The sequence below is a fragment of the Opisthorchis viverrini genome (assembly GCF_000715545.1).
Source record: "Opisthorchis viverrini unplaced genomic scaffold opera_v5_629, whole genome shotgun sequence".
In the NCBI taxonomy this organism is placed as follows: domain Eukaryota; kingdom Metazoa; phylum Platyhelminthes; class Trematoda; order Opisthorchiida; family Opisthorchiidae; genus Opisthorchis; species Opisthorchis viverrini.
In genome coordinates, this window is record NW_008752285.1 from 20,499 (window position 1) to 28,472 (window position 7,974).

The window sequence follows — 7,974 nt, forward strand, 5'->3', positions numbered from 1 at the left end:
GGTCTGATAGCTTTTCACAAAGACTTTCATTGTACTTATGTACCTGGAACATTCGCTCCAACCGTAGCTTACCTCTTCCTACTTCTTTACTTTTCGGACAATATCGAACCCACTCTAAAGCGTTGTTCTTTATCTGATTGCTTCATCATTCACAGTGCGTGTCTCACTAAATTCAAGACAATTCTGAACCCGCGAACGTAACCGTTCGGCCGCGAGCGGCTGATCAACATTGCTTTTAACTCTCACCAAAACTTGTCTATCTCCCTGATTAGGCGAAAAGGACCCCGTTGTGTTTTTTTTTGAACGTGTTATTCATTCATATAACCATAATTTGAGGAATCACCAGCTCTGCTTTTCAGTGCTTCTCGGCTTTTCAGCGTAGATAGACCCCATTTGCAGAGCTCAAATTTCACTACACAGCAAGGTCAGTTGCCTCGCGCATACAGAAATGACTGCAACTTGAGAGAACTCCAGAGAGCTCGGCTTCCTTTTTCGCCCACCAAACCATTCTTCTGACGTTGGAAAACTCCCAGATTCGTCCCTGTCTGTCATAGTTTGGTAGACCTATTTCTGCATCTTTTTTTTTACTCCTATATAGTTTTCACAAAGAAGTTATTCTTCCTAAGAAAACTACTCACAAGGTTGCTGAAAACTCTTTGACAGCCCATGACCAGTTTTGCCCTTCTTGGGACTCATCAGGTAGGCGCATTCCCCGAGTTTCGGGCAGCCTTGTAAGTATATTCCTTTATGAAAATATACTGCGATATCTCGAATATCGTGCCAACTGGAACATGAGGCGGCCTGTGTGCAGCACATTCAGTTGTAGAATATCATAAACGAGACATTCAGCTGAGTCTCTCGTGAAAACCAAATTGATTTGCAAATGAGTGTATTTCTCTTCCGTTTGCTTACCCTGCTTCATACCGTCGGGAGTTTGCCTCTGTCTACCTTCCATATCTTGATGCAACTGCCACCAGGGATGATTTACTAGACACGCGCAACTTCCATCCCTCCCACAGAATTGTCCACTTGTCCGACCAAACTACGATCTTCGAGGCACCCGTGCCAAAGTTCAGTCACTTGATGCCGAACGAAATTCATGTTTTCGGGGGCTGTCCGTCGCTGAACTTCTTCTTTGCCTTGTGTTTTTTCAAGTCCTTATACCCTCCAAATTTTCAAGATTTAGCTTTTGTTCTATCCGTTCAAATTTTCAAGACGTCGGGAACTACTCACACATTACTAAAGTAATTTGTGCTATGCAGGTTGTTCCACTGTTTTTTTTTTAACCATTCTCCTTCTCGACGGCTGTCTTCATGCTCCCCCCGTAAAGCCCTCTGGTGAAAAAGATAGACAGACAGACAGTTCACGCCTGAAATATGTTAACATCTCCTTTGTTTTGCTGATGGACAGCAGAATCTCCACGATAGGATAACTCGGCCAAAGAATAAAGGAATATCTTTGAGACCAAAGCAAGACAGAGCTTCAGTCGTTTTTCTCTCGTCTCAGACCACTTGTTCACCCCCACGATGTGTTGTCAGCGACTCGGTCAAAGAATAGGGTTTCTTTGAGACTAAAAGAAGACGACACTCTTTGTCCGCTCTGGTCTCGAAGGTAGGTTCCCTGTTCACACCCAGAAAATCTTAGAGTTCTCTGCTGCTATGCAGCCGAATATGTTGCACGCGACTCGGTTAAGGAATAAGGCGTACTAATCCCAGTGGACACGGAAGGCATTCGTGTGTTCTGCAGGGCGCTAAGCAAGGTAATAATCATCGCAGTTCGGTTCATTAGCTTGCGGGGAGGGGACTAGTCTACACTGCAAAAAAGTTTCCGTCGTTTGATAGATCTACCATAGTCCACCACATCTACACACACAACAGTAAGCTGTAAACGGATAGCCTCAGGGTAGTGTGCTGGTGTCGTGAACTTGGTGCCTACTGAGATCACTTGTACTTGTGCAATTCATGGTTTACGCGCGCTGGGACACAGACAGGACGCCTAGGTATGAGTACAACTTGGGTTTTCGAATGAAGCCTCTGGCTCAAAGCCCAACCGCAAGGCGGTGGTAGTTGGCGTAAGACAGTCAGACCAATATACGTTTTTAAGGAGCAGGTTGCCAAGCTCCAGAGTGGAGCACCGAGAATCCATGTTAATCAGACTTGTACCATTGACCAACCCGGTATAAGAGGCTTTGTGAGCAACACATGTACAGTTCGCCGAATAGCTCAGTGGGAGGTGCACGAACCGTCACATTGTTGTAAGGTCCAGCCACTTCGTGACGGATACTTACCGGAAAACAACTGATCCCATCTATCACATTCTTGTATTCGTTTGTTGGTGGCATTGCATTAGCTTACATGTATAATTCCACTTTTATGGAGTACTCTATAACACAATCGGATATCGGGTACGGCGACACAGTTAAAACACGCGTGAAGAATAAAACATACTCTGGCCTTCCTCGACATCTTACTCAGCTGGACACAGTTACCAGGCTGTGTAAGCTAGATATACAACATTGAAAGTTCCATCTGCGAATTCGTCAATCGAGAAGCCACACAATACGTGGCCACGTGATGAAGATCACGTGACTGAAGGATGGGCGGTGCTACATTCTGTCTAAAAGAGAGTTAATCACACTGCTGATCAGCTGCTCGCGGCCAAACGGTTAAGTGTTCAAACACTGACCGGAAGGCCGTGGGATCAAAACTCCTTTCAAAAGTTTCGTGCGGAGCGCACTGCTGATGAGGCCCAATAAAAATGTAACAGCTGTACAGTGATTCTGGGTTTTTCAGCATAGATTAACCTCACTGATAGGACGAAACCTCAATCGAAGTTATGTTGTAGTGGGTCCGCCTGATTTATGAAAACAAAATCAATAACGAGAAATACACTCATTTGCGTATCAATTTGGTTTTCACGAGAGACCCAACTGAATTTCTCTTTTATGATATTCTACAACTGAATGTGCTGCACACAGGCCGCCTCATGTTTCAGTTGGCATGATATTCGAGATGTCGCAGTATATTTTCATAAAGGAAACTACTCAGAAGGTTCCTGAAGAGTTTTCAGCAACCTTGTGAGTAGTTTCCTTTATGAAGGTGAACAACATACTTTTCTGGCTTCAAATAACATGTCATGCAATCTTAGTTCCTCCAACCTAAAGTTCCGGTCTTGGTTGCCTCATTCGTGCGAAAATTGTCCGCGCGCGTAACGACTAACGCATGGACCAATAAAATATGACAAATTTCAATCCCTGTCTCATTCGCCTATTAAAACGAGCACACTGAGTCTGTTTCACCCCCAAACGAATGCCTCAAGACATGTGGGTGTTCCGTTGCTTTCACCGTCTACTGCCATAGATAACAATATATCTGTGCCGAAATAAAAACTAGTTTAAATTCAACCAGACGAAATGACGTCAAAGATCGAATCTATCGCCGTCTATAGGGTGGGGCGTAGTGAAATTTCGCCGCAGGATTGCTGGTTTGGCGTATCTGGCAGAGCCCACAACTTCCCAACTGACACTGTGTGTGTGCATGTAAAATCATGTACCAATTTCGCGTGCGGACATTGGAGCATTGCTTTTTCTATCAGCTAAGGTATCACAAAGCATCCATTCGCACGCCCTGATTGCTTTCAGAAACTGTCTTTAGAATATCACCTGATTCCTATGCTGACAAAAGGTTGGGATTGTAACAGACTCGGAGCCATGTGTTCCCAAAAAGCCTTATCCCAGTAGGTCTGATGGGAACGGGTTTACGAACTAACCACCCAGTAGCTACCAGTTCACCAATAGCCCGACCCCGCGTGATCTGAAAATTGCTTCACCACCAATTATTTGCGTGGATCTAGTATCGGTTTTGTCTTTACACCTACTGGCTGCTACATATAAGGTTACCCATCTTTTGCGCATAACCTGATGGCAATACCAGCTGAATAAGAGGTCGTGTAATTCGACGATGCCGAGTGGTAATCCCGCCAGATTGTGTTTTACTCTTCACCTCTTTCGATTTTTGGGCTGACAAGAGGAAATAAACCACTGGCGTATTCTCACTGCATTATTACAATCAAACAAACAGACCCGAATATTCACACTCGGTTAGGATTTTACTCAAAATTCATCCAAAAGGATTGTGCACACATGCCAAGAAAATAGATTGGAATGACAAATGGTGAGGAAGCTTTGTCAGGTATAGAATCTCTGGTTTGGAAAACAGCGTTTTTTATGAGCCTCGGATCACATCGACTCTTACAGCAAGTGAGTTCCTGTGATAATGATCACACATGATACACAGACAGCTTTGGTTTAAAAAAGACGCATTAATTCCCAAATTCATACTTCACTTTCTGAAAGCTGGCGAATGCGATCACATCTGACATTTTTAAAGTCTCCTATCGGTGGGAGTGCGCTTCTACCTGTAATTTCGAGCGCATGTAAGATTGTCTTCCCTTGGAAAGACCAAAATCGAGAGAGGCTATCTGTCAGAAAGAATCACCTTTAGTTGGTTTACTCAGGCATTATTAATAAAGCGGTGAAGGGGTGATCAATACGAGAGGCGAGAAGACATTCTGTTCACTTACAAAGAGAAAATGCATGTTACGAGGGTTTCATAAACTGCTTAAATTATCACAAAAGTACTACTCCACGAGTGTCAAGTTCATATGATTGGTGATCCAGAAAGAAGAACGAGAGAGACAGAGAAGAAAGAAACCGGTGTCTAGAAAGTCTCACCATACTGTCTGATCCACTGCACTAGCAAAAATACAGTAAAATCCATTCGTACTAGAAGCCTACGGAATGGGTTGGAGAGTGTTCCATACCGGCAGTTCACCATCATCGTCATCGACAGCATGAAATCAGTCTGCAACACCGATGTTTCGCTGCCATACAACCAGGATTTGTTTGAAAGCCTTGTTGTGAGGAAAAGAATACAGGTGGATGGAAAAGGGATTTAGTGCTACCTTACTACAATGATTCCGAGTTGCCTACGTCTCCAGACAGACAATCTGGTTTGAAACTGAAAACAAGAACGACAGTGATATCGGTTAGCAGCCATATCTTGCAGTGTCTCCAACCACGCGCAGAGGAGGTCACGCGGTCCCCAGCGTGGAAGGTAACTAGCACCAATAGCACCCCAACGTTTTGCGATTTGTTTCACATCCCTCTGCCAGGTCAAGCAGTTGGCTGCCTCAAAATTGGGCACGGAAAACAGTTCTCCCTCCGGCAAACAATCGTTAGGTATGCACAAATCATGTCCCAACTAACGCAGCTTGTGGTGCTTGACACATTCTCCAATGGAAGCACCCGTTGAACAACCGAAAACTCGCCTTCTAATAGCCTCGTGACTGATTCGCCGACACCAACCCACACCAGCTATGGTTCTGAGACAACGATTGTCGAACATCTGAAGATGTCTCAGTTCCGCCCCTCGAAGAGGCCCACTCTTACAGCCATACAACAAAACATCCCGTACATACGTCCCTTGAGATTCAGAGACACCCCACTTTGACGCCATAGGTGTATCAAATCAGCAAACCGGACCCGAGCCTGGCAGATTAGTGCTAGATTTCCCTAATTATTCACATGGATTTCATTGGTTTTGGCAAAAAATCACTGACTATCCAATCATTTTGCTCTGCGTTGATTTTTGCCTCGTTAGACTTCAACAAGTTGGAACTGAATTCCGCTTTTTACTCTTGCTGTCACTGAAAAAATCCCCAAATACTAGTACAGTTCATAACGAAGAAAATCCTCACTTTTCTGTCATCTATACAAACCGCGTGTCTCGGTGTCCTTGTGGAGACTGAGGGGAACTCAATATCCACTGGATGAGTCCCGCTAGGAATCAGTACTGCGCCACATTTGGGGGAGACTATCAGCAAAGCACGTCCCGAAACTAAAGAAGTTCGCTTTCCACGACCGAATCATCAATAGGCTGGTAAGTGACGGAACCGATTTTCTGTTAGAACCAACCGAGTTCTTTGGATTTTTTATCATCCAGCCAGATATGGAAACAACCAAATGCACGTTAGATCTCTGCCATGAAAACTATTTTCGACATCATCGGCGAGCTTCTCTGTTGTGAAGTGGATTGACAGTTTGAAAGAATAACACTCATAAATGTCAAATACATCAATACTCACTTTAAAAACTAAATGCCAATTAACTGAACAAACTCTGCTAAACATGAGCTATATACAACATCCGATAGGTCATACGGTACAACCATTGGTCTAAAGTTGACCAATCAGGGATAGCCTGTTCTGCAAGCAAGAGGCGCTCGGAATTCGATGGGGTTTTTGCTGCAATAATCGTAATTCAAAAGGGCGATAGTCTGACTGCAGCAGTGATCTTAAGAAGTAAAAAAACGCCTGCACTACAGAGCACTCCCGAACAAGAAAGAAACTCAGAGCGCAACAAGAAATGTAGTAAAATAACACGTTTTGTCGTTATATGTTCTTTCCACGATCTTGTAGATTGAGTTATCATAAACCGTGGGGACTAACACAATTTGGGAACATGCTACTAGGTGGAGACAGTCAAGCGTGGGACGGGACGAACGGCTCTGTCAAAACCGGTCATAGATTAACCTAGTGATGTTCGGGCAAGAAGACTGTTCGGATGAGCACGCATCATATTGGGGCTCTTTCTGGCCTTAAGCCTGATGGTTGAATGGGTTGGACGTTACTGTCTGCGTTTACACTTTGTTGGAGCGATGTCTCCTGTAACGAGTTCACGTGGGAAGACGTCTCACCGTCGGGCAACGGCCTGGCTAAAAGTCTGAGCCGAGTGTAACCTCCATTCAGTTTAGGAAAAAGTCCATTCCTCTTCCACAATGGAATGGAAAGGGAGTGTTTGAAAACCAGATGATCGGTCGGTCGCCATGTTACAATTCTTTGCTTCGTGGTTGTATTGGTGGGAGTACAGTTAGCACGGCACCTGTTTACTGGATATGTGCGGTTTTGGGTATGTTGCACCGGTAACGCACCATCAGCCATCAGTAAATCACTTATTCATTGGGAACTAAAGAACCGATGATGAAGCCCTCTTGTTTCTGATATTCACCGACCGACAGTGGACTACCTTAGGGTTTTTCGTGTTCCCACTAAGAAGCAGTCAAGCTCACAGACAAGATAAGTGTTGGCTGACATGACAGTTCGTGGAGATGAAAGTTCATTTGAAAGCTAATTTGATGTTGGCGAAAGATCCAACTGAATTTCCTGTTTATGGTATATTCTACCAAAACCGTTTCAGGTTTCAGTAGGAGCAAGGCTCAAGTTATCGGACTGCTTTTCTTGATATGAATACCTCTAAGATGAACAATCATTCCCAATGGTTTCGTTTTCTTGGGAGAGGGGGGAAGCTCAACTGACAGGCGCTCAAGGTCGATCCCTATTCGAACATCAAAGTATGCCAGAAGAGTGATTAGAAAATCCTTCAGCTTTAGCACCCTTTCGGTGCCTAACCGCCATGCCCCCGAAAGGTTGCACGAGAGCTGGGATACTGTCAGGTTGCCCAAGCCTAGACAGGGGAAGTCGAGCGGAAGAGGTCGGGTTCGAATCACGGACCTTCCGGTTAGTAAACTGACGCTCCAGCCACTTGGGCCATCTCGCCCCACTCATTTGCGAATTGACTTGTACTACCAAAAGACTCAGTTATGAACCTTTACTAATATGTTGGATGTAGACCCAAAAATTGGTTTTATTTTTACCACAACTTTGAAAGTTCTGAGTAAAACTCGGCATAGTCTGGGTGAATCGGTTGCGCACGTAGAGAACGGAACTCAACCAGAAACCTCCAGTTTTCCACAAGTTATAAGCCAGCCTAATCCTCAAGGCAAAGGGGGTTCTACCAATAGGTCAAAGGTGAGTGGAGCGCAGTCGGGCATGAAAAACCATCAACCCGTACCCAAGAGCTATCAAGTCAATCAACAAGACCACGTTGACCACAATCAACCAGCTGAGAATCGCCAG